This window comes from Vanacampus margaritifer, chromosome 10 (genome assembly GCF_051991255.1).
Source record: "Vanacampus margaritifer isolate UIUO_Vmar chromosome 10, RoL_Vmar_1.0, whole genome shotgun sequence".
Lineage (NCBI taxonomy): Eukaryota > Metazoa > Chordata > Actinopteri > Syngnathiformes > Syngnathidae > Vanacampus > Vanacampus margaritifer.
In genome coordinates, this window is record NC_135441.1 from 5,252,920 (window position 1) to 5,275,117 (window position 22,198).

The 22,198-nt window shown below is 39.8% G+C and overlaps 41 non-coding genes across 41 annotated transcripts; all 41 read left to right on the forward strand.

Moving 5' to 3' along the window:
- Positions 1-125: 125 nt before the first annotated feature.
- LOC144059787 (U5 spliceosomal RNA) lies at positions 126-238 on the forward strand. Its single transcript, XR_013295779.1, has one exon. It is a non-coding gene; the product is annotated as a U5 spliceosomal RNA (small nuclear RNA).
- A 396-nt stretch (positions 239-634) lies between these two features.
- LOC144059747 (U5 spliceosomal RNA) lies at positions 635-746 on the forward strand. The gene has a single exon (XR_013295742.1). It is a non-coding gene; the product is annotated as a U5 spliceosomal RNA (small nuclear RNA).
- A 395-nt stretch (positions 747-1,141) lies between these two features.
- LOC144059799 (U5 spliceosomal RNA) lies at positions 1,142-1,254 on the forward strand. The gene has a single exon (XR_013295790.1). It is a non-coding gene; the product is annotated as a U5 spliceosomal RNA (small nuclear RNA).
- Positions 1,255-1,646: 392 nt separating this feature from the next.
- On the forward strand, positions 1,647-1,759 carry LOC144059765 (U5 spliceosomal RNA). Its single transcript, XR_013295758.1, has one exon. It is a non-coding gene; the product is annotated as a U5 spliceosomal RNA (small nuclear RNA).
- Positions 1,760-2,159: 400 nt separating this feature from the next.
- On the forward strand, positions 2,160-2,272 carry LOC144059804 (U5 spliceosomal RNA). The gene has a single exon (XR_013295795.1). It is a non-coding gene; the product is annotated as a U5 spliceosomal RNA (small nuclear RNA).
- A 392-nt stretch (positions 2,273-2,664) lies between these two features.
- Positions 2,665-2,777, forward strand: LOC144059779 (U5 spliceosomal RNA). The gene has a single exon (XR_013295771.1). It is a non-coding gene; the product is annotated as a U5 spliceosomal RNA (small nuclear RNA).
- A 395-nt stretch (positions 2,778-3,172) lies between these two features.
- On the forward strand, positions 3,173-3,285 carry LOC144059796 (U5 spliceosomal RNA). The gene has a single exon (XR_013295787.1). It is a non-coding gene; the product is annotated as a U5 spliceosomal RNA (small nuclear RNA).
- A 395-nt stretch (positions 3,286-3,680) lies between these two features.
- Positions 3,681-3,792, forward strand: LOC144059725 (U5 spliceosomal RNA). The gene has a single exon (XR_013295721.1). It is a non-coding gene; the product is annotated as a U5 spliceosomal RNA (small nuclear RNA).
- Positions 3,793-4,187: 395 nt separating this feature from the next.
- On the forward strand, positions 4,188-4,300 carry LOC144059788 (U5 spliceosomal RNA). The gene has a single exon (XR_013295780.1). It is a non-coding gene; the product is annotated as a U5 spliceosomal RNA (small nuclear RNA).
- A 396-nt stretch (positions 4,301-4,696) lies between these two features.
- On the forward strand, positions 4,697-4,808 carry LOC144059748 (U5 spliceosomal RNA). The gene has a single exon (XR_013295743.1). It is a non-coding gene; the product is annotated as a U5 spliceosomal RNA (small nuclear RNA).
- Positions 4,809-5,203: 395 nt separating this feature from the next.
- On the forward strand, positions 5,204-5,316 carry LOC144059816 (U5 spliceosomal RNA). Its single transcript, XR_013295806.1, has one exon. It is a non-coding gene; the product is annotated as a U5 spliceosomal RNA (small nuclear RNA).
- A 392-nt stretch (positions 5,317-5,708) lies between these two features.
- Positions 5,709-5,821, forward strand: LOC144059767 (U5 spliceosomal RNA). Its single transcript, XR_013295760.1, has one exon. It is a non-coding gene; the product is annotated as a U5 spliceosomal RNA (small nuclear RNA).
- A 401-nt stretch (positions 5,822-6,222) lies between these two features.
- LOC144059732 (U5 spliceosomal RNA) lies at positions 6,223-6,334 on the forward strand. The gene has a single exon (XR_013295728.1). It is a non-coding gene; the product is annotated as a U5 spliceosomal RNA (small nuclear RNA).
- A 395-nt stretch (positions 6,335-6,729) lies between these two features.
- Positions 6,730-6,841, forward strand: LOC144059755 (U5 spliceosomal RNA). Its single transcript, XR_013295750.1, has one exon. It is a non-coding gene; the product is annotated as a U5 spliceosomal RNA (small nuclear RNA).
- Positions 6,842-7,231: 390 nt separating this feature from the next.
- On the forward strand, positions 7,232-7,344 carry LOC144059810 (U5 spliceosomal RNA). Its single transcript, XR_013295801.1, has one exon. It is a non-coding gene; the product is annotated as a U5 spliceosomal RNA (small nuclear RNA).
- A 400-nt stretch (positions 7,345-7,744) lies between these two features.
- On the forward strand, positions 7,745-7,857 carry LOC144059738 (U5 spliceosomal RNA). Its single transcript, XR_013295734.1, has one exon. It is a non-coding gene; the product is annotated as a U5 spliceosomal RNA (small nuclear RNA).
- Positions 7,858-8,249: 392 nt separating this feature from the next.
- On the forward strand, positions 8,250-8,362 carry LOC144059805 (U5 spliceosomal RNA). Its single transcript, XR_013295796.1, has one exon. It is a non-coding gene; the product is annotated as a U5 spliceosomal RNA (small nuclear RNA).
- A 392-nt stretch (positions 8,363-8,754) lies between these two features.
- Positions 8,755-8,867, forward strand: LOC144059780 (U5 spliceosomal RNA). The gene has a single exon (XR_013295772.1). It is a non-coding gene; the product is annotated as a U5 spliceosomal RNA (small nuclear RNA).
- A 395-nt stretch (positions 8,868-9,262) lies between these two features.
- Positions 9,263-9,375, forward strand: LOC144059807 (U5 spliceosomal RNA). The gene has a single exon (XR_013295798.1). It is a non-coding gene; the product is annotated as a U5 spliceosomal RNA (small nuclear RNA).
- A 395-nt stretch (positions 9,376-9,770) lies between these two features.
- LOC144059760 (U5 spliceosomal RNA) lies at positions 9,771-9,882 on the forward strand. Its single transcript, XR_013295753.1, has one exon. It is a non-coding gene; the product is annotated as a U5 spliceosomal RNA (small nuclear RNA).
- Positions 9,883-10,277: 395 nt separating this feature from the next.
- Positions 10,278-10,390, forward strand: LOC144059790 (U5 spliceosomal RNA). Its single transcript, XR_013295781.1, has one exon. It is a non-coding gene; the product is annotated as a U5 spliceosomal RNA (small nuclear RNA).
- A 396-nt stretch (positions 10,391-10,786) lies between these two features.
- LOC144059749 (U5 spliceosomal RNA) lies at positions 10,787-10,898 on the forward strand. Its single transcript, XR_013295744.1, has one exon. It is a non-coding gene; the product is annotated as a U5 spliceosomal RNA (small nuclear RNA).
- A 395-nt stretch (positions 10,899-11,293) lies between these two features.
- LOC144059817 (U5 spliceosomal RNA) lies at positions 11,294-11,406 on the forward strand. The gene has a single exon (XR_013295807.1). It is a non-coding gene; the product is annotated as a U5 spliceosomal RNA (small nuclear RNA).
- A 392-nt stretch (positions 11,407-11,798) lies between these two features.
- Positions 11,799-11,911, forward strand: LOC144059768 (U5 spliceosomal RNA). The gene has a single exon (XR_013295761.1). It is a non-coding gene; the product is annotated as a U5 spliceosomal RNA (small nuclear RNA).
- Positions 11,912-12,311: 400 nt separating this feature from the next.
- On the forward strand, positions 12,312-12,424 carry LOC144059791 (U5 spliceosomal RNA). The gene has a single exon (XR_013295782.1). It is a non-coding gene; the product is annotated as a U5 spliceosomal RNA (small nuclear RNA).
- A 396-nt stretch (positions 12,425-12,820) lies between these two features.
- LOC144059733 (U5 spliceosomal RNA) lies at positions 12,821-12,932 on the forward strand. The gene has a single exon (XR_013295729.1). It is a non-coding gene; the product is annotated as a U5 spliceosomal RNA (small nuclear RNA).
- Positions 12,933-13,327: 395 nt separating this feature from the next.
- Positions 13,328-13,439, forward strand: LOC144059758 (U5 spliceosomal RNA). The gene has a single exon (XR_013295751.1). It is a non-coding gene; the product is annotated as a U5 spliceosomal RNA (small nuclear RNA).
- Positions 13,440-13,829: 390 nt separating this feature from the next.
- Positions 13,830-13,942, forward strand: LOC144059811 (U5 spliceosomal RNA). The gene has a single exon (XR_013295802.1). It is a non-coding gene; the product is annotated as a U5 spliceosomal RNA (small nuclear RNA).
- Positions 13,943-14,342: 400 nt separating this feature from the next.
- On the forward strand, positions 14,343-14,455 carry LOC144059739 (U5 spliceosomal RNA). Its single transcript, XR_013295735.1, has one exon. It is a non-coding gene; the product is annotated as a U5 spliceosomal RNA (small nuclear RNA).
- A 395-nt stretch (positions 14,456-14,850) lies between these two features.
- LOC144059770 (U5 spliceosomal RNA) lies at positions 14,851-14,962 on the forward strand. The gene has a single exon (XR_013295763.1). It is a non-coding gene; the product is annotated as a U5 spliceosomal RNA (small nuclear RNA).
- A 395-nt stretch (positions 14,963-15,357) lies between these two features.
- LOC144059792 (U5 spliceosomal RNA) lies at positions 15,358-15,470 on the forward strand. The gene has a single exon (XR_013295783.1). It is a non-coding gene; the product is annotated as a U5 spliceosomal RNA (small nuclear RNA).
- A 396-nt stretch (positions 15,471-15,866) lies between these two features.
- Positions 15,867-15,978, forward strand: LOC144059734 (U5 spliceosomal RNA). Its single transcript, XR_013295730.1, has one exon. It is a non-coding gene; the product is annotated as a U5 spliceosomal RNA (small nuclear RNA).
- A 395-nt stretch (positions 15,979-16,373) lies between these two features.
- Positions 16,374-16,485, forward strand: LOC144059727 (U5 spliceosomal RNA). Its single transcript, XR_013295723.1, has one exon. It is a non-coding gene; the product is annotated as a U5 spliceosomal RNA (small nuclear RNA).
- A 390-nt stretch (positions 16,486-16,875) lies between these two features.
- On the forward strand, positions 16,876-16,988 carry LOC144059742 (U5 spliceosomal RNA). Its single transcript, XR_013295737.1, has one exon. It is a non-coding gene; the product is annotated as a U5 spliceosomal RNA (small nuclear RNA).
- A 395-nt stretch (positions 16,989-17,383) lies between these two features.
- On the forward strand, positions 17,384-17,496 carry LOC144059806 (U5 spliceosomal RNA). Its single transcript, XR_013295797.1, has one exon. It is a non-coding gene; the product is annotated as a U5 spliceosomal RNA (small nuclear RNA).
- A 395-nt stretch (positions 17,497-17,891) lies between these two features.
- Positions 17,892-18,003, forward strand: LOC144059750 (U5 spliceosomal RNA). The gene has a single exon (XR_013295745.1). It is a non-coding gene; the product is annotated as a U5 spliceosomal RNA (small nuclear RNA).
- A 395-nt stretch (positions 18,004-18,398) lies between these two features.
- Positions 18,399-18,511, forward strand: LOC144059793 (U5 spliceosomal RNA). Its single transcript, XR_013295784.1, has one exon. It is a non-coding gene; the product is annotated as a U5 spliceosomal RNA (small nuclear RNA).
- A 396-nt stretch (positions 18,512-18,907) lies between these two features.
- Positions 18,908-19,019, forward strand: LOC144059735 (U5 spliceosomal RNA). The gene has a single exon (XR_013295731.1). It is a non-coding gene; the product is annotated as a U5 spliceosomal RNA (small nuclear RNA).
- A 395-nt stretch (positions 19,020-19,414) lies between these two features.
- LOC144059751 (U5 spliceosomal RNA) lies at positions 19,415-19,526 on the forward strand. The gene has a single exon (XR_013295746.1). It is a non-coding gene; the product is annotated as a U5 spliceosomal RNA (small nuclear RNA).
- Positions 19,527-20,489: 963 nt separating this feature from the next.
- LOC144059794 (U5 spliceosomal RNA) lies at positions 20,490-20,602 on the forward strand. The gene has a single exon (XR_013295785.1). It is a non-coding gene; the product is annotated as a U5 spliceosomal RNA (small nuclear RNA).
- A 395-nt stretch (positions 20,603-20,997) lies between these two features.
- On the forward strand, positions 20,998-21,110 carry LOC144059812 (U5 spliceosomal RNA). The gene has a single exon (XR_013295803.1). It is a non-coding gene; the product is annotated as a U5 spliceosomal RNA (small nuclear RNA).
- The last annotated feature ends 1,088 nt before the right edge of the window (positions 21,111-22,198 follow it).

The window sequence follows — 22,198 nt, forward strand, 5'->3', positions numbered from 1 at the left end:
CAGTCCCTGGCCAACGCTGATGTTGAATTTGGTCTGTGACTTCTATCATTCAACACAAAGTGACACCTTGACTGTCAGTGGTATCGGTTAAAGGCTATTTGTTTTTCCGTAGCAGACTCCAAAACAGCTCACATTTCTCTTCAAAGCGTACAAATCTTTCGCCTTTTACTAAAGATTTCCGTGGAGTGGGATAGAATGAGTTAATGGCAATTTTTTGTTGCTCTGCTCAGTCAGAGCATCTCTGAATGTTAAAAAAAGATCAATCATGTTGCACTCTTTCTGAATAAGTATTAAGATTTAGCTGACCCATTGCCAGATGACTGTTGTGGAAATCCACTTTGTACAGTAGTTAGGTTTTGATCGAGATACTTATTTTGGCTTCGATTCCATGATTGTCCACTGTAGAAAAAAACATTGCGAAATGGACGCCATCCATTCCTCTGGCTCGAAAAGCCAATTGAGCAAGTTCATCGCCCGGATCATACATACAATTTGTTTTCAAACTTGTCAGTCCCTGGCCAACGCTGATGTTGAATTTGGTCTGTGACTTCTATCATTCAACACAAAGTGACACCTTGACTGTCAGGGGTATCGGTTAAAGGCTATTTGTTTTTCCGTAGCAGACTCCAAAACAGCTCATATTTCTCTTTAAAGCGTACAAATCTTTTGCCTTTTACTAAAGATTTCCGTGGAGTGGGATTGAATGAAATAACGGCAATTTGTTGTTGCTCTGCTCAATCAGAGGATCTCTGAATGTTAAGAGAAGATCAAACATGTTGCACTACTTCTGGAATTGTACTAAGATTTAGCTGACCCATTGCCAGATTACTGTTGTGGAAATCCACTTTGTACAGTAGTTAGGTTTTGATCGAGATACTTATTTTGGCTTTGATTCCATGATTGTCCACTGTAGAAAAAAACATTGCGTAATGGACGCCATCAATTCCTCTGGCTCGAAAAGCCAATTGAGCAAGTTCATCGCCCAGATCATACATACAATATGTTTTCAAACTTGTCAGTCCCTGTTCAACGCTGATGTTGAATTTGGTCTGTGACTTCTATCATTCAACACAAAGTGACACCTTGACTGTCAGGGGTATCGGTTAAAGGCTATTTGTTTTTCCGTAGCAGACTTCAAAACAGCTCACGTTTCTCTTCAAAGCGTACAAATCTTTCGCCTTTTACTAAAGATTTCCGTGGAGTGGGATAGAATGAGTTAATGGCAATTTTTTGTTGCTCTGCTCAGTCAGAGCATCTCTGAATGTTAAAAGAAGATCAAACTTGTTGCACTCCTTCTGGAATTGTACTATGATTAAGCTGACCCATTGCCAGATGACTGTTGTGGAAATCCACTTTGTACAGTAGTTAGGTTTTGATCGAGATACTTATTTTGGCTTCGATTCCATGATTGTCCACTGTAGAAAAAAACATTGCGAAATGGACGCCATCCATTCCTCTGGCTCGAAAAGCCAATTGAGCAAGTTCATCGCCCGGATCATACATACAATTTTTTAAACTTGTCAGTCCCTGGCCAACGCTGATGTTGAATTTGGTCTGAGACTTCTAGCATTCAACCCAAAGTGACACCTTGATTGTCAGGGGTATCGGTTAAAGGCTATTTGTTTTTCCGTAGCAGACTCCAAAACAGCTCACATTTCTCTTCAAAGCGTACAAATCTTTCGCCTTTTACTTAAGTTTTCCGTGGAGTGGGATAGAATGAGTTAATGGCAATTTTTTGTTGCTCTGCTCAGTCAGAGAGAGCATCTCTGAATGTTAAAAAAAGATCAATCATGTTGCACTCTTTCTGAAGAAGTACTAAGATTAAGCTGACCCATTGCTCAGATGACTGTTGTAGAAATCCAAATTGTACAGTAGTTAGGTTTTGATAGAGATACTTATTTTGGCTTAGATTCCATGATTGTCCACTGTAGAAAAAAACATTGCGTAATGGACGCCATCCATTCCTCTGGCTCGAAAAGCCAATTGAGCAAGTTCATCGCCCAGATCATACATACAATTTGTTTTCAAACTTGTCAGTCCCTGGCCAACGCTGATGTTGAATTTGGTCTGTGACTTCTAGCATTCAACACAAAGTGACACCTTGACTGTCAGGGGTATCGATTAAAGGCTATTTGTTTTTCCGTAGCAGACTTCAAAACAGCTCACATTTCTCTTCAAAGCGTACAAATCTTTCGCCTTTTACTAAAGATTTCCGTGGAGTGGGATAGAATGAGTCAATGGCAATTTTTTGTTGCTCTGCTCAGTCAGAGCATCTCTGAATGTTAAAATAATATCAATCATGTTGCTCTTTTTCTGAAGAAGTACTATGATTAAGCTGACCCATTGCCAGATGACTGTTGTGGAAATCCACTTTGTACAGTAGTTAGGTTTTGATCGAGATACTTATTTTGGCTTCGATTCCATGATTGTCCACTGTAGAAAAAAACATTGCGAAATGGACGCCATCCATTCCTCTGGCTCGAAAAGCCAATTGAGCAAGTTCATCGCCCGGATCATACATACAATTTTTTAAACTTGTCAGTCCCTGGCCAACGCTGATGTTGAATTTGGTCTGTGACTTCTATCATTCAACACAAAGTGACACCTTGACTGTCAGGGGTATCGGTTAAAGGCTATTTGTTTTTCCGTAGCAGACTCCAAAACAGCTCACATTTCTCTTCAAAGCGTACAAATCTTTCGCCTTTTACTAAAGATTTCCGTGGAGTGGGATAGAATGAGTTAACGGCAATTTTTTGTTGCTCTGCTCAATCAGAGCATTTCTGAATGTTAAAAGAAGATCAAACATGTTGCACTTCTTCTGGAATTGAACTAAGATTTAGCTGACCCATTGCCAGATGACTGTTGTGGAAATCCACTTTGTACAGTAGTTAGGTTTTGATCGAGATACTTATTTTGGCTTTGATTCCATGATGGTCCACTGTAGAAAAAAACATTGCGAAATGGACGCCATCCATTCCTCTGGCTCGAAAAGCCAATTGAGCAAGTTCATCGCCCGGATCATACATACAATTTGTTTTCAAACTTGTCAGTCCCTGGCCAACGCTGATGTTGAATTTGGTCTGTGACTTCTATCATTCAACACAAAGTGACACCTTGACTGTCAGGGGTATCGGTTAAAGGCTATTTGTTTTTCCGTAGCAGATTCCAAAACAGCTCACATTTCTCTTCAAATCGTACAAATCTTTCGCCTTTTACTAAAGATTTCCGTGGAGTGGGATAGAATGAGTTAATGGCAATTTTTTGTTGCTCTGCTCAGTCAGAGCATCTCTGAATGTTAAAAAAAGATCAATCATGTTGCACTCTTTCTGAATAAGTATTAAGATTTAGCTGACCCATTGCCAGATGACTGTTGTGGAAATCCACTTTGTACAGTAGTTAGGTTTTGATCGAGATACTTATTTTGGCTTCGATTCCATGATTGTCCACTGTAGAAAAAAACATTGCGAAATGGACGCCATCCATTCCTCTGGCTCGAAAAGCCAATTGAGCAAGTTCATCGCCCGGATCATACATACAATTTGTTTTCAAACTTGTCAGTCCCTGGGCAACGCTGATGTTGAATTTGGTCTGTGACTTCTAGCATTCAACACAAAGTGACACCTTGACTGTCAGGGGTATCGGTTAAAGGCTATTTGTTTTTCCGTAGCAGACTCCAAAACAGCTCACATTTCTCTTCAAAGCGTACAAATCTTTCGCCTTTTACTAAAGATTTCGTGGAGTGGGATAGAATGAGTTAACAGCAATTTTTTGTTGCTCTGCTCAGTCAGAGCATCTCTGAATGTTAAAAGAAGATCAAACATGTTGCACTTCTTCTGGAATTGAACTAAGATTTAGCTGACCCATTGTCAGATGACTGTTGTGGAAATCCACTTTGTACAGTAGTTAGGTTTTGATCGAGATACTTATTTTGGCTTTGATTCCATGATGGTCCACTGTAGAAAAAAACATTGCGAAATGGACGCCATCCATTCCTCTGGCTCGAAAAGCCAATTGAGCAAGTTCATCGCCCGGATCATACATACAATTTGTTTTCAAACTTGTCAGTCCCTGGCCAACGCTGATGTTGAATTTGGTCTGTGACTTCTATCATTCAACACAAAGTGACACCTTGACTGTCAGGGGTATCGGTTAAAGGCTATTTGTTTTTCCGTAGCAGACTCCAAAACAGCTCACATTTCTCTTCAAAGCGTACAAATCTTTCGCCTTTTACTAAAGATTTCCGTGGAGTGGGATAGAATGAGTTAATGGCAATTTTTTGTTGCTCTGCTCAGTCAGAGCATCTCTGAATGTTAAAAAAAGATCAATCATGTTGCACTCTTTCTGAGTAAGTATTAAGATTTAGCTGACCCATTGCCAGATGACTGTTGTGGAAATCCACTTTGTACAGTAGTTAGGTTTTGATCGAGATACTTATTTTGGCTTCGATTCCAAGATTGTCCACTGTAGAAAAAAACATTGCGAAATGGACGCCATCCATTCCTCTGGCTCGAAAAGCCAATTGAGCAAGTTCATCGCCCGGATCATACATACAATTTGTTTTCAAACTTGTCAGTCCCTGGCCAACGCTGATGTTGAATTTGGTCTGTGACTTCTATCATTCAACACAAAGTGACACCTTGACTGTCAGGGGTATCGGTTAAAGGCTATTTGTTTTTCCGTAGCAGACTCCAAAACAGCTCATATTTCTCTTTAAAGCGTACAAATCTTTTGCCTTTTACTAAAGATTTCCGTGGAGTGGGATTGAATGAAATAACGGCAATTTGTTGTTGCTCTGCTCAATCAGAGGATCTCTGAATGTTAAGAGAAGATCAAACATGTTGCACTACTTCTGGAATTGTACTAAGATTTAGCTGACCCATTGCCAGATTACTGTTGTGGAAATCCACTTTGTACAGTAGTTAGGTTTTGATCGAGATACTTATTTTGGCTTTGATTCCATGATTGTCCACTGTAGAAAAAAACATTGCGTAATGGACGCCATCAATTCCTCTGGCTCGAAAAGCCAATTGAGCAAGTTCATCGCCCAGATCATACATACAATTTGTTTTCAAACTTGTCAGTCCCTGTTCAACGCTGATGTTGAATTTGGTCTGTGACTTCTATCATTCAACACAAAGTGACACCTTGACTGTCAGGGGTATCGGTTAAAGGCTATTTGTTTTTCCGTAGCAGACTTCAAAACAGCTCACGTTTCTCTTCAAAGCGTACAAATCTTTCACCTTTTACTAAAGATTTCCGTGGAGTGGGATAGAATGAGTTAATGGCAATTTTTTGTTGCTCTGCTCAGTCAGAGCATCTCTGAATGTTAAAAGAAGATCAAACTTGTTGCACTCCTTCTGGAATTGTACTATGATTAAGCTGACCCATTGCCAGATGACTGTTGTGGAAATCCACTTTGTACAGTAGTTAGGTTTTGATCGAGATACTTATTTTGGCTTCGATTCCATGATTGTCCACTGTAGAAAAAAACATTGCGAAATGGACGCCATCCATTCCTCTGGCTCGAAAAGCCAATTGAGCAAGTTCATCGCCCGGATCATACATACAATTTTTTAAACTTGTCAGTCCCTGGCCAACGCTGATGTTGAATTTGGTCTGTGACTTCTAGCATTCAACCCAAAGTGACACCTTGATTGTCAGGGGTATCGGTTAAAGGCTATTTGTTTTTCCGTAGCAGACTCCAAAACAGCTCACATTTCTCTTCAAAGCGTACAAATCTTTCGCCTTTTACTTAAGTTTTCCGTGGAGTGGGATAGAATGAGTTAATGGCAATTTTTTGTTGCTCTGCTCAGTCAGAGAGAGCATCTCTGAATGTTAAAAAAAGATCAATCATGTTGCACTCTTTCTGAAGAAGTACTAAGATTAAGCTGACCCATTGCTCAGATGACTGTTGTAGAAATCCAAATTGTACAGTAGTTAGGTTTTGATAGAGATACTTATTTTGGCTTAGATTCCATGATTGTCCACTGTAGAAAAAAACATTGCGAAATGGACGCCATCCATTCCTCTGGCTCGAAAAGCCAATTGAGCAAGTTCATCGCCCGGATCATACATACAATTTGTTTTCAAACTTGTCAGTCCCTGGCCAACGCTGATGTTGAATTTGGTCTGTGACTTCTATCATTCAACACAAAGTGACACCTTGACTGTCAGGGGTATCGGTTAAAGGCTATTTGTTTTTCCGTAGCAGACTCCAAAACAGCTCATATTTCTCTTTAAAGCGTACAAATCTTTTGCCTTTTACTAAAGATTTCCGTGGAGTGGGATAGAATGAAATAACGGCAATTTGTTGTTGCTCTGCTCAATCAGAGGATCTCTGAATGTTAAGAGAAGATCAAACATGTTGCACTACTTCTGGAATTGTACTAAGATTTAGCTGACCCATTGCCAGATTACTGTTGTGGAAATCCACTTTGTACAGTAGTTAGGTTTTGATCGAGATACTTATTTTGGCTTTGATTCCATGATTGTCCACTGTAGAAAAAAACATTGCGAAATGGACGCCATCCATTCCTCTGGCTCGAAAAGCCAATTGAGCAAGTTCATCGCCCGGATCATACATACAATTTGTTTTCAAACTTGTCAGTCCCTGGGCAACGCTGATGTTGAATTTGGTCTGTGACTTCTAGCATTCAACACAAAGTGACACCTTGACTGTCAGGGGTATCGGTTAAAGGCTATTTGTTTTTCCGTAGCAGACTCCAAAACAGCTCACATTTCTCTTCAAAGCGTACAAATCTTTCGCCCTTTACTAAAGATTTCGTGGAGTGGGATAGAATGAGTTAACGGCAATTTTTTGTTGCTCTGCTCAGTCAGAGCATCTCTGAATGTTAAAAGAAGATCAAACTTGTTGCACTCCTTCTGGAATTGTACTAAGATTTAGCTGACCCATTGCCAGATGACTGTTGAGGAAATCCACTTTGTACAATAGTTAGGTTTTGAAACATACTTATTTTGGCTTTGATTCCATGATTGTCCACTGTAGAAAAAAACATTGCGTAATGGACGCCATCAATTCCTCTGGCTCGAAAAGTCAATTGAGCTAGTTCATCGCCCGGATCATACATACAATTTTTCAAACTTGTCAGTTCCTGGGCAACTCTGATGTCGAATTTGGTCTGTGCCTTCTAGCATTCAACCCAAAGTGACACCTTGATTGTCAGGGGTATCGGTTAAAGGCTATTTGTTTTTCCGTAGCAGACTCCAAAACAGCTCACATTTCTCTTCAAAGCGTACAAATCTTTCGCCTTTTACTAAAGATTTCCGTGGAGTGGGATAGAATGAGTTAATGGCAATTTTTTGTTGCTCTGCTCAGTCAGAGAGAGCATCTCTGAATGTTAAAAAAAGATCAATCATGTTGCACTCTTTCTGAAGAAGTACTAAGATTAAGCTGACCCATTGCTCAGATGACTGTTGTAGAAATCCAAATTGTACAGTAGTTAGGTTTTGATAGAGATACTTATTTTGGCTTAGATTCCATGATTGTCCACTGTAGAAAAAAACATTGCGTAATGGACGCCATCCATTCCTCTGGCTGGAAAAGCCAATTGAGCAAGTTCATCGCCCAGATCATACATACAATTTGTTTTCAAACTTGTCAGTCCCTGTTCAACGCTGATGTTGAATTTGGTCTGTGACTTCTATCATTCAACACAAAGTGACACCTTGACTGTCAGGGGTATCGGTTAAAGGCTATTTGTTTTTCCGTAGCAGACTTCAAAACAGCTCACATTTCTCTTCAAAGCGTACAAATCTTTAACCTTTTACTAAAGATTTCTGTGGAGTGGGATAGAATGAGTTAATGGCAATTTTTTGTTGCTCTGCTCAGTCAGAGCATCTCTGAATGTTAAAAGAAGATCAAACTTGTTGCACTCCTTCTGGAATTGTACTATGATTAAGCTGACCCATTGCCAGATGACTGTTGTGGAAATCCACTTTGTACAGTAGTTAGGTTTTGATCGAGATACTTATTTTGGCTTCGATTCCATGATTGTCCACTGTAGAAAAAAACATTGCGAAATGGACGCCATCCATTCCTCTGGCTCGAAAAGCCAATTGAGCAAGTTCATCGCCCGGATCATACATACAATTTTTTAAACTTGTCAGTCCCTGGCCAACGCTGATGTTGAATTTGGTCTGTGACTTCTAGCATTCAACCCAAAGTGACACCTTGATTGTCAGGGGTATCGGTTAAAGGCTATTTGTTTTTCCGTAGCAGACTCCAAAACAGCTCACATTTCTCTTCAAAGCGTACAAATCTTTCGCCTTTTACTAAAGATTTCCGTGGAGTGGGATAGAATGAGTCAATGGCAATTTTTTGTTGCTCTGCTCAGTCAGAGCATCTCAGAATGTTAAAATAATATCAATCATGTTGCTCTTTTTCTGAAGAAGTACTATGATTAAGCTGACCCATTGCCAGATGACTGTTGTGGAAATCCACTTTGTACAGTAGTTAGGTTTTGATCGAGATACTTATTTTGGCTTCGATTCCATGATTGTCCACTGTAGAAAAAAACATTGCGAAATGGACGCCATCCATTCCTCTGGCTCGAAAAGCCAATTGAGCAAGTTCATCGCCCGGATCATACATACAATTTTTTAAACTTGTCAGTCCCTGGCCAACGCTGATGTTGAATTTGGTCTGTGACTTCTATCATTCAACACAAAGTGACACCTTGACTGTCAGGGGTATCGGTTAAAGGCTATTTGTTTTTCCGTAGCAGACTCCAAAACAGCTCACATTTCTCTTCAAAGCGTACAAATCTTTCGCCTTTTACTAAAGATTTCCGTGGAGTGGGATAGAATGAGTTAACGGCAATTTTTTGTTGCTCTGCTCAATCAGAGCATCTCTGAATGTTAAAAGAAGATCAAACATGTTGCACTTCTTCTGGAATTGAACTAAGATTTAGCTGACCCATTGCCAGATGACTGTTGTGGAAATCCACTTTGTACAGTAGTTAGGTTTTGATCGAGATACTTATTTTGGCTTTGATTCCATGATGGTCCACTGTAGAAAAAAACATTGCGAAATGGACGCCATCCATTCCTCTGGCTCGAAAAGCCAATTGAGCAAGTTCATCGCCCGGATCATACATACAATTTGTTTTCAAACTTGTCAGTCCCTGGCCAACGCTGATGTTGAATTTGGTCTGTGACTTCTATCATTCAACACAAAGTGACACCTTGACTGTCAGGGGTATCGGTTAAAGGCTATTTGTTTTTCCGTAGCAGATTCCAAAACAGCTCACATTTCTCTTCAAATCGTACAAATCTTTCGCCTTTTACTAAAGATTTCCGTGGAGTGGGATAGAATGAGTTAATGGCAATTTTTTGTTGCTCTGCTCAGTCAGAGCATCTCTGAATGTTAAAAAAAGATCAATCATGTTGCACTCTTTCTGAATAAGTATTAAGATTTAGCTGACCCATTGCCAGATGACTGTTGTGGAAATCCACTTTGTACAGTAGTTAGGTTTTGATCGAGATACTTATTTTGGCTTCGATTCCATGATTGTCCACTGTAGAAAAAAACATTGCGAAATGGACGCCATCCATTCCTCTGGCTCGAAAAGCCAATTGAGCAAGTTCATCGCCCGGATCATACATACAATTTGTTTTCAAACTTGTCAGTCCCTGGGCAACGCTGATGTTGAATTTGGTCTGTGACTTCTAGCATTCAACACAAAGTGACACCTTGACTGTCAGGGGTATCGGTTAAAGGCTATTTGTTTTTCCGTAGCAGACTCCAAAACAGCTCACATTTCTCTTCAAAGCGTACAAATCTTTCGCCTTGTACTAAAGATTTCGTGGAGTGGGATAGAATGAGTTAACAGCAATTTTTTGTTGCTCTGCTCAGTCAGAGCATCTCTGAATGTTAAAAGAAGATCAAACATGTTGCACTTCTTCTGGAATTGAACTAAGATTTAGCTGACCCATTGTCAGATGACTGTTGTGGAAATCCACTTTGTACAGTAGTTAGGTTTTGATCGAGATACTTATTTTGGCTTTGATTCCATGATGGTCCACTGTAGAAAAAAACATTGCGAAATGGACGCCATCCATTCCTCTGGCTCGAAAAGCCAATTGAGCAAGTTCATCGCCCGGATCATACATACAATTTGTTTTCAAACTTGTCAGTCCCTGGCCAACGCTGATGTTGAATTTGGTCTGTGACTTCTATCATTCAACACAAAGTGACACCTTGACTGTCAGGGGTATCGGTTAAAGGCTATTTGTTTTTCCGTAGCAGACTCCAAAACAGCTCACATTTCTCTTCAAAGCGTACAAATCTTTCGCCTTTTACTAAAGATTTCCGTGGAGTGGGATAGAATGAGTTAATGGCAATTTTTTGTTGCTCTGCTCAGTCAGAGCATCTCTGAATGTTAAAAAAAGATCAATCATGTTGCACTCTTTCTGAGTAAGTATTAAGATTTAGCTGACCCATTGCCAGATGACTGTTGTGGAAATCCACTTTGTACAGTAGTTAGGTTTTGATCGAGATACTTATTTTGGCTTCGATTCCATGATTGTCCACTGTAGAAAAAAACATTGCGAAATGGACGCCATCCATTCCTCTGGCTCGAAAAGCCAATTGAGCAAGTTCATCGCCCGGATCATACATACAATTTGTTTTCAAACTTGTCAGTCCCTGGCCAACGCTGATGTTGAATTTGGTCTGTGACTTCTATCATTCAACACAAAGTGACACCTTGACTGTCAGGGGTATCGGTTAAAGGCTATTTGTTTTTCCGTAGCAGACTCCAAAAGAGCTCATATTTCTCTTTAAAGCGTACAAATCTTTTGCCTTTTACTAAAGATTTCCGTGGAGTGGGATTGAATGAAATAACGGCAATTTGTTGTTGCTCTGCTCAATCAGAGGATCTCTGAATGTTAAGAGAAGATCAAACATGTTGCACTACTTCTGGAATTGTACTAAGATTTAGCTGACCCATTGCCAGATTACTGTTGTGGAAATCCACTTTGTACAGTAGTTAGGTTTTGATCGAGATACTTATTTTGGCTTTGATTCCATGATTGTCCACTGTAGAAAAAAACATTGCGTAATGGACGCCATCAATTCCTCTGGCTCGAAAAGCCAATTGAGCAAGTTCATCGCCCAGATCATACATACAATTTGTTTTCAAACTTGTCAGTCCCTGTTCAACGCTGATGTTGAATTTGGTCTGTGACTTCTATCATTCAACACAAAGTGACACCTTGACTGTCAGGGGTATCGGTTAAAGGCTATTTGTTTTTCCGTAGCAGACTTCAAAACAGCTCACGTTTCTCTTCAAAGCGTACAAATCTTTCACCTTTTACTAAAGATTTCCGTGGAGTGGGATAGAATGAGTTAATGGCAATTTTTTGTTGCTCTGCTCAGTCAGAGCATCTCTGAATGTTAAAAGAAGATCAAACTTGTTGCACTCCTTCTGGAATTGTACTATGATTAAGCTGACCCATTGCCAGATGACTGTTGTGGAAATCCACTTTGTACAGTAGTTAGGTTTTGATCGAGATACTTATTTTGGCTTCGATTCCATGATTGTCCACTGTAGAAAAAAACATTGCGAAATGGACGCCATCCATTCCTCTGGCTCGAAAAGCCAATTGAGCAAGTTCATCGCCCGGATCATACATACAATTTTTTAAACTTGTCAGTCCCTGGCCAACGCTGATGTTGAATTTGGTCTGTGACTTCTAGCATTCAACCCAAAGTGACACCTTGATTGTCAGGGGTATCGGTTAAAGGCTATTTGTTTTTCCGTAGCAGACTCCAAAACAGCTCACATTTCTCTTCAAAGCGTACAAATCTTTCGCCTTTTACTTAAGTTTTCCGTGGAGTGGGATAGAATGAGTTAATGGCAATTTTTTGTTGCTCTGCTCAGTCAGAGAGAGCATCTCTGAATGTTAAAAAAAGATCAATCATGTTGCACTCTTTCTGAAGAAGTACTAAGATTAAGCTGACCCATTGCTCAGATGACTGTTGTAGAAATCCAAATTGTACAGTAGTTAGGTTTTGATAGAGATACTTATTTTGGCTTAGATTCCATGATTGTCCACTGTAGAAAAAAACATTGCGTAATGGACGCCATCCATTCCTCTGGCTCGAAAAGCCAATTGAGCAAGTTCATCGCCCAGATCATACATACAATTTGTTTTCAAACTTGTCAGTCCCTGGCCAACGCTGATGTTGAATTTGGTCTGTGACTTCTATCATTCAACACAAAGTGACACCTTGACTGTCAGGGGTATCGGTTAAAGGCTATTTGTTTTTCCGTAGCAGACTCCAAAACAGCTCACATTTCTCTTCAAAGCGTACAAATCTTTCGCCTTTTACTAAAGATTTCCGTGGAGTGGGATAGAATGAGTTAATGGCAATTTTTTGTTGCTCTGCTCAGTCAGAGCATCTCTGAATGTTAAAAAAAGATCAATCATGTTGCACTCTTTCTGAATAAGTATTAAGATTTAGCTGACCCATTGCCAGATGACTGTTGTGGAAATCCACTTTGTACAGTAGTTAGGTTTTGATCGAGATACTTATTTTGGCTTCGATTCCATGATTGTCCACTGTAGAAAAAAACATTGCGAAATGGACGCCATCCATTCCTCTGGCTCGAAAAGCCAATTGAGCAAGTTCATCGCCCGGATCATACATACAATTTGTTTTCAAACTTGTCAGTCCCTGGCCAACGCTGATGTTGAATTTGGTCTGTGACTTCTATCATTCAACACAAAGTGACACCTTGACTGTCAGGGGTATCGGTTAAAGGCTATTTGTTTTTCCGTAGCAGACTCCAAAACAGCTCATATTTCTCTTTAAAGCGTACAAATCTTTTGCCTTTTACTAAAGATTTCCGTGGAGTGGGATAGAATGAAATAACGGCAATTTGTTGTTGCTCTGCTCAATCAGAGGATCTCTGAATGTTAAGAGAAGATCAAACATGTTGCACTACTTCTGGAATTGTACTAAGATTTAGCTGACCCATTGCCAGATTACTGTTGTGGAAATCCACTTTGTACAGTAGTTAGGTTTTGATCGAGATACTTATTTTGGCTTTGATTCCATGATTGTCCACTGTAGAAAAAAACATTGCGTAATGGACGCCATCCATTCCTCTGGCTCGAAAAGCCAATTGAGCAAGTTCATCGCCCGGATCATACATACAATTTGTTTTCAAACTTGTCAGTCCCTGGGCAACGCTGATGTTGAATTTGGTCTGTGACTTCTAGCATTCAACACAAAGTGACACCTTGACTGTCAGGGGTATCGGTTAAAGGCTATTTGTTTTTCCGTAGCAGACTCCAAAACAGCTCACATTTCTCTTCAAAGCGTACAAATCTTTCGCCCTTTACTAAAGATTTCGTGGAGTGGGATAGAATGAGTTAACGGCAATTTTTTGTTGCTCTGCTCAGTCAGAGCATCTCTGAATGTTAAAAGAAGATCAAACTTGTTGCACTCCTTCTGGAATTGTACTAAGATTTAGCTGACCCATTGCCAGATGACTGTTGAGGAAATCCACTTTGTACAATAGTTAGGTTTTGAAACATACTTATTTTGGCTTTGATTCCATGATTGTCCACTGTAGAAAAAAACATTGCGTAATGGACGCCATCAATTCCTCTGGCTCGAAAAGTCAATTGAGCTAGTTCATCGCCCGGATCATACATACAATTTTTCAAACTTGTCAGTTCCTGGGCAACTCTGATGTCGAATTTGGTCTGTGCCTTCTAGCATTCAACCCAAAGTGACACCTTGATTGTCAGGGGTATCGGTTAAAGGCTATTTGTTTTTCCGTAGCAGACTCCAAAACAGCTCACATTTCTCTTCAAAGCGTACAAATCTTTCGCCTTTTACTAAAGATTTCCGTGGAGTGGGATAGAATGAGTTAATGGCAATTTTTTGTTGCTCTGCTCAGTCAGAGAGAGCATCTCTGAATGTTAAAAAAAGATCAATCATGTTGCACTCTTTCTGAAGAAGTACTAAGATTAAGCTGACCCATTGCTCAGATGACTGTTGTAGAAATCCAAATTGTACAGTAGTTAGGTTTTGATAGAGATACTTATTTTGGCTTAGATTCCATGATTGTCCACTGTAGAAAAAAACATTGCGTAATGGACGCCATCCATTCCTCTGGCTGGAAAAGCCAATTGAGCAAGTTCATCGCCCAGATCATACATACAATTTGTTTTCAAACTTGTCAGTCCCTGTTCAACGCTGATGTTGAATTTGGTCTGTGACTTCTATCATTCAACACAAAGTGACACCTTGACTGTCAGGGGTATCGGTTAAAGGCTATTTGTTTTTCCGTAGCAGACTTCAAAACAGCTCACATTTCTCTTCAAAGCGTACAAATCTTTAACCTTTTACTAAAGATTTCTGTGGAGTGGGATAGAATGAGTTAATGGCAATTTTTTGTTGCTCTGCTCAGTCAGAGCATCTCTGAATGTTAAAAGAAGATCAAACTTGTTGCACTCCTTCTGGAATTGTACTATGATTAAGCTGACCCATTGCCAGATGACTGTTGTGGAAATCCACTTTGTACAGTAGTTAGGTTTTGATCGAGATACTTATTTTGGCTTCGATTCCATGATTGTCCACTGTAGAAAAAAACATTGCGTAATGGACGCCATCCATTCCTCTGGCTCGAAAAGCCAATTGAGCAAGTTCATCGCCCGGATCATACATACAATTTGTTTTCAAACTTGTCAGTCCCTGGGCAACGCTGATGTTGAATTTGGTCTGTGACTTCTAGCATTCAACACAAAGTGACACCTTGACTGTCAGGTGTATCGGTTAAAGGCTATTTGTTTTTCCGTAGCAGACTCCAAAACAGCTCACATTTCTCTTCGAAGCGTACAAATCTTTCGCCTTTTACTAAACATTTCGTGGAGTGGGATAGAATGAGTTAACGGCAATTTTTTGTTGCTCTGCTCAGTCAGAGCATCTCTGAATGTTAAAAGAAGATCAAACATGTTGCACTTCTTCTGGAATTGAACTAAGATTTAGCTGACCCATTGCCAGATGACTGTTGTGGAAATCCACTTTGTACAGTAGTTAGGTTTTGATCGAGATACTTATTTTGGCTTTGATTCCATGATGGTCCACTGTAGAAAAAAACATTGCGAAATGGACGCCATCCATTCCTCTGGCTCGAAAAGCCAATTGAGCAAGTTCATCGCCCGGATCATACATACAATTTGTTTTCAAACTTGTCAGTCCCTGGCCAACGCTGATGTTGAATTTGGTCTGTGACTTCTATCATTCAACACAAAGTGACACCTTGACTGTCAGTGGTATCGGTTAAAGGCTATTTGTTTTTCCGTAGCAGACTCCAAAACAGCTCACATTTCTCTTCAAAGCGTACAAATCTTTCGCCTTTTACTAAAGATTTCCGTGGAGTGGGATAGAATGAGTTAATGGCAATTTTTTGTTGCTCTGCTCAGTCAGAGCATCTCTGAATGTTAAAAAAAGATCAATCATGTTGCACTCTTTCTGAATAAGTATTAAGATTTAGCTGACCCATTGCCAGATGACTGTTGTGGAAATCCACTTTGTACAGTAGTTAGGTTTTGATCGAGATACTTATTTTGGCTTCGATTCCATGATTGTCCACTGTAGAAAAAAACATTGCGAAATGGACGCCATCCATTCCTCTGGCTCGAAAAGCCAATTGAGCAAGTTCATCGCCCGGATCATACATACAATTTGTTTTCAAACTTGTCAGTCCCTGGCCAACGCTGATGTTGAATTTGGTCTGTGACTTCTATCATTCAACACAAAGTGACACCTTGACTGTCAGGGGTATCGGTTAAAGGCTATTTGTTTTTCCGTAGCAGACTCCAAAACAGCTCATATTTCTCTTTAAAGCGTACAAATCTTTTGCCTTTTACTAAAGATTTCCGTGGAGTGGGATAGAATGAAATAACGGCAATTTGTTGTTGCTCTGCTCAATCAGAGGATCTCTGAATGTTAAAAGAAGATCAAACATGTTGCACTACTTCTGGAATTGTACTAAGATTTAGCTGACCCATTGCCAGATTACTGTTGTGGAAATCCACTTTGTACAGTAGTTAGGTTTTGATCGAGATACTTATTTTGGCTTTGATTCCATGATTGTCCACTGTAGAAAAAAACATTGCGTAATGGACGCCATCCATTCCTCTGGCTCGAAAAGCCAATTGAGCAAGTTCATCGCCCGGATCATACATACAATTTGTTTTCAAACTTGTCAGTCCCTGGGCAACGCTGATGTTGAATTTGGTCTGTGACTTCTAGCATTCAACACAAAGTGACACCTTGACTGTCAGGGGTATCGGTTAAAGGCTATTTGTTTTTCCGTAGCAGACTCCAAAACAGCTCACATTTCTCTTCAAAGCGTACAAATCTTTCGCCTTTTACTAAAGATTTCGTGGAGTGGGATAGAATGAGTTAACGGCAATTTTTTGTTGCTCTGCTCAGTCAGAGCATCTCTGAATGTTAAAAGAAGATCAAACTTGTTGCACTCCTTCTGGAATTGTACTAAGATTTAGCTGACCCATTGCCAGATGACTGTTGAGGAAATCCACTTTGTACAATAGTTAGGTTTTGAAACATACTTATTTTGGCTTTGATTCCATGATTGTCCACTGTAGAAAAAAGCATTGCGTAATGGACGCCATCAATTCCTCTGGCTCGAAAAGTCAATTGAGCTAGTTCATCGCCCGGATCATACATACAATTTTTCAAACTTGTCAGTTCCTGGGCAACTCTGAGGTCGAATTTGGTCTGTGCCTTCTAGCATTCAACCCAAAGTGACACCTTGACTGTCAGGGGTATCGGTTAAAGGCTATTTGTTTTTCCGTAGCAGACTTCAAAACATCTCACATTTCTCTTCAAAGCGTACAAATCTTTCGCCTTTTACTAAAGATTTCCGTGGAGTGGGATAGAATGAGTTAATGGCAATTTTTTGTTGCTCTGCTCAGTCAGAGCATCTCTGAATGTTAAAATAATATCAATCATGTTGCTCTTTTTCTGAAGAAGTACTATGATTAAGCTGACCCATTGCCAGATAACTGTTGTGGAAATCCACTTTGTACAGTAGTTAGGTTTTGATCGAGATACTTATTTTGGCTTTGATTCCATGATGGTCCACTGTAGAAAAAAACATTGCGAAATGGACGCCATCCATTCCTCTGGCTCGAAAAGCCAATTGAGCAAGTTCATCGCCCGGATCATACATACAATTTGTTTTCAAACTTGTCAGTCCCTGGCCAACGCTGATGTTGAATTTGGTCTGTGACTTCTATCATTCAACACAAAGTGACACCTTGACTGTCAGGGGTATCGGTTAAAGGCTATTTGTTTTTCCGTAGCAGACTCCAAAACAGCTCACATTTCTCTTCAAAGCGTACGAATCTTTCGCCTTTTACTAAAGATTTCCGTGGAGTGGGATAGAATGAGTTAATGGCAATTTTTTGTTGCTCTGCTCAGTCAGAGCATCTCTGAATGTTAGAAAAAGATCAATCATGTTGCACTCTTTCTGAATAAGTATTAAGATTTAGCTGACCCATTGCCAGATGACTGTTGTGGAAATCCACTTTGTACAGTAGTTAGGTTTTGATCGAGATACTTATTTTGGCTTCGATTCCATGATTGTCCACTGTAGAAAAAAACATTGCGTAATGGACGCCATCCATTCCTCTGGCTCGAAAAGCCAATTGAGCAAGTTCATCGCCCGGATCATACATACAATTTGTTTTCAAACTTGTCAGTCCCTGGGCAACGCTGATGTTGAATTTGGTCTGTGACTTCTAGCATTCAACACAAAGTGACACCTTGACTGTCAGGGGTATCGGTTAAAGGCTATTTGTTTTTCCGTAGCAGACTCCAAAACAGCTCACATTTCTCTTCGAAGCGTACAAATCTTTCGCCTTTTACTAAAGATTTCGTGGAGTGGGATAGAATGAGTTAACGGCAATTTTTTGTTGCTCTGCTCAGTCAGAGCATCTCTGAATGTTAAAAGAAGATCAAACATGTTGCACTTCTTCTGGAATTGAACTAAGATTTAGCTGACCCATTGCCAGATGACTGTTGTGGAAATCCACTTTGTACAGTAGTTAGGTTTTGATCGAGATACTTATTTTGGCTTTGATTCCATGATGGTCCACTGTAGAAAAAAACATTGCGAAATGGACGCCATCCATTCCTCTGGCTCGAAAAGCCAATTGAGCAAGTTCATCGCCCGGATCATACATACAATTTGTTTTCAAACTTGTCAGTCCCTGGCCAACGCTGATGTTGAATTTGGTCTGTGACTTCTATCATTCAACACAAAGTGACACCTTGACTGTCAGTGGTATCGGTTAAAGGCTATTTGTTTTTCCGTAGCAGACTCCAAAACAGCTCACATTTCTCTTCAAAGCGTACAAATCTTTCGCCTTTTACTAAAGATTTCCGTGGAGTGGGATAGAATGAGTTAATGGCAATTTTTTGTTGCTCTGCTCAGTCAGAGCATCTCTGAATGTTAAAAAAAGATCAATCATGTTGCACTCTTTCTGAATAAGTATTAAGATTTAGCTGACCCATTGCCAGATGACTGTTGTGGAAATCCACTTTGTACAGTAGTTAGGTTTTGATCGAGATACTTATTTTGGCTTCGATTCCATGATTGTCCACTGTAGAAAAAAACATTGCGAAATGGACGCCATCCATTCCTCTGGCTCGAAAAGCCAATTGAGCAAGTTCATCGCCCGGATCATACATACAATTTGTTTTCAAACTTGTCAGTCCCTGGCCAACGCTGATGTTGAATTTGGTCTGTGACTTCTATCATTCAACACAAAGTGACACCTTGACTGTCAGGGGTATCGGTTAAAGGCTATTTGTTTTTCCGTAGCAGACTCCAAAACAGCTCATATTTCTCTTTAAAGCGTACAAATCTTTTGCCTTTTACTAAAGATTTCCGTGGAGTGGGATAGAATGAAATAACGGCAATTTGTTGTTGCTCTGCTCAATCAGAGGATCTCTGAATGTTAAAAGAAGATCAAACATGTTGCACTACTTCTGGAATTGTGCTAAGATTTAGCTGACCCATTGCCAGATTACTGTTGTGGAAATCCACTTTGTACAGTAGTTAGGTTTTGATCGAGATACTTATTTAGGCTTTGATTCCATGATTGTCCACTGTAGAAAAAAACATTGCGTAATGGACGCCATCCATTCCTCTGGCTCGAAAAGCCAATTGAGCAAGTTCATCGCCCGGATCATACATACAATTTGTTTTCAAACTTGTCAGTCCCTGGGCAACGCTGATGTTGAATTTGGTCTGTGACTTCTAGCATTCAACACAAAGTGACACCTTGACTGTCAGGGGTATCGGTTAAAGGCTATTTGTTTTTCCGTAGCAGACTCCAAAACAGCTCACATTTCTCTTCAAAGCGTACAAATCTTTCGCCTTTTACTAAAGATTTCGTGGAGTGGGATAGAATGAGTTAACGGCAATTTTTTGTTGCTCTGCTCAGTCAGATCATCTCTGAATGTTAAAAGAAGATCAAACTTGTTGCACTCCTTCTGGAATTGTACTAAGATTTAGCTGACCCATTGCCAGATGACTGTTGTAGAAATCCAAATTTTACAGTAGTTAGGTTTTGAAGACATTTAACATTTTCTATGCATATTTTTTACTGTTTATGAATTTACTTATAGTATATAGATGCCATATAACTGTGATAATGTTTGTGTGAAATATATTGGACATATAACTGTATTGTAATGAATAACACTTTTCACTCCCTTCCAGCTGGTGAGATAGGAATGCACATGGGAGGCAAGTTCTCATGGAAGATAACACTGTGGGTCTGAGGGAGTCTAGGTCGCATGGTAGTACCTGTCTAATCTTATATTTCCGGCTTTGGACGGAACTGGAGTAAACATGTCAGTAAATCACTTGTCTGTCTATTATAATTACTAACCCTTTGTCCAGCCTCAGAGGAGGAGTATGCTTTTTTCATCTATAAAGCGTCTGTGTGTTTTCATATTGACACACTCGAGGCTTAACATCACCTTTGGAATGTAAGCATTTACTCTTGTGTCTTTTAAGAGCTCTTAAGATAAATTCTTTATAAAGAAGGCTTCTTCATCAGATCTCATTTTTCAATTATTTTTGAACACGCAAAGATTACACTTAATATAATAATCAAATAATACCTTCAGTTTTGATAGAGATACTTATTTTGGCTTAGATTCCATGATTGTCCACTGTAGAAAAAAACATTGCGTAATGGACGGCCATCCATTCCTCTGGCTCGAAAAGCCAATTGAGCAAGTTCATCGCCCGGATCATACATACAATTTGTTTTCAAACTTGTCAGTCCCTGGGCAACGCTGATGTCGAATTTGGTCTGTGCCTTCTAGCATTCAATCCAAAGTGACACCTTGATTGTCAGGGGTATCGGTTAAAGGCTATTTGTTTTTCCGTAGCAGACTCCAAAACAGCTCACATTTCTCTTCAAAGCGTACAAATCTTTCGCCTTTTACTAAAGATTTCCGTGGAGTGGGATAGAATGAGTTAATGGCAATTTTTTGTTGCTCTGCTCAGTCAGAGCATCTCTGAATGTTAAAAAAAAATCAATCATGTTGCATTCTTTCTGAAGAAGTAGTAAGATTAAGCTGACCCATTGCCAAATGACTGTTGTGGAAATCCACTTTGTACAGTAGTTAGGTTTTGATCGAGATAGTTATTTTGGCTTTGATTCCATGATTGTCCACTGTAGAAAAAAACATTGCGTAATGGACGCCATCCATTCCTCTGGCTCGAAAAGCCAATTGAGCAAGTTCATCGCCCGGATCATACATACAATTTGTTTTCAAACTTGTCAGGTCCTGGGCAACGCTGATGTTGAATTTGGTCTGTGACTTCTATCATTCAACACAAAGTGACACCTTGACTGTCAGGGTTATCTGTTAGAGGCTATTTGTTTCTCCGTAGCAGACTCCAAAACAGCTCACATTTCTCTTCAAAGCGTACAAATCTTTCGCCTTTTACTAAAGATTTCCGTGGAGTGGGATAGAATGAGTTAACGGAATTTTTTTGTTGCTCTGCTCAGTCAGAGAATCTCTGAATGTTAAAAGAACATCAAACATGTTGCACTCTTTCTGGATTTGTACTAAGATTTAGCTGACCCATTGCCGCCAGATGACTGTTGTGGAAATCCACTTTGTACAGTAGTTAGGTTTTGATACAGATACTTATTTTGGCTTTGATTCCATGATTGTCCACTGTAGAAAAAAACATTGCGTAATGGACGCCATCCATTCCTCTGGCTCGAAAAGCCAATTGAGCAAGTTCAGTGAGCAAGTTCATCGCCCGGATCATACATACAATTTGTTTTCAAACTTGTCAGTCCCTGGGCAACGAGAGAGGAAGGCGCCTGAAATTAACATGTAAAAGACAGGCGAATTAGTCCCACTTCTCTTGCTTAAGGTGAAAATAAAGGTACTAAATGACAACTTAGCCAAATAAAAGTTAGTTTGTCTGAAAGAAGACACTCGTGACTACAAAATGTGATAATTTGATGTCTAGTGAGCAAAGATTGTGGCCATGGTGACGAGTTGAAGTGAAACTTTTCCAAATAGAAGTAAACTTTTCTTTGTTCCCGCCACTCTAAACAGAGTGTGTTAAAATGCTCTATCACTCACTGTCTTTGAACCCGCACAGGGGGGAGAGCTTTCATTCCTTAAAAAAGATTTCGACACTGAGCTAAAGATGGGAAAAATTCCTACAAAATGAGCTAAAATTCGTATCGGTCGGATAACGTATGCGTGCGCAGCATGTTTGGAAAAAGGTGCTTGATGTGTGATTTTTTCTTTCCATTTCCCATTCATTCCTATGGCACTTTTTTGGGTAGTTTTTGGGGTATTGCGTCGCTATGGTAAGTGGGAATTCCTAGAAAAATAATGCCGCACCGAGTCCGATCGAGCCGCATCGTTTGATACCTCATTTGTCCCGGTGCGATCTACGGTACGGGCCGCATTCTTGCGGAAGAATCGGTGGAAGATAATATAAGAATATTTGCTATAACTAGAAAAATTCCCGCGGAAATTTTGAATGGGACTGCTGACTCTTTGGTAATGAGCTGAACAGTTTAAAATTTAAACCACTGGAATCGCTCAAGAAATGTGGAAGTTAACCATAATCAACAT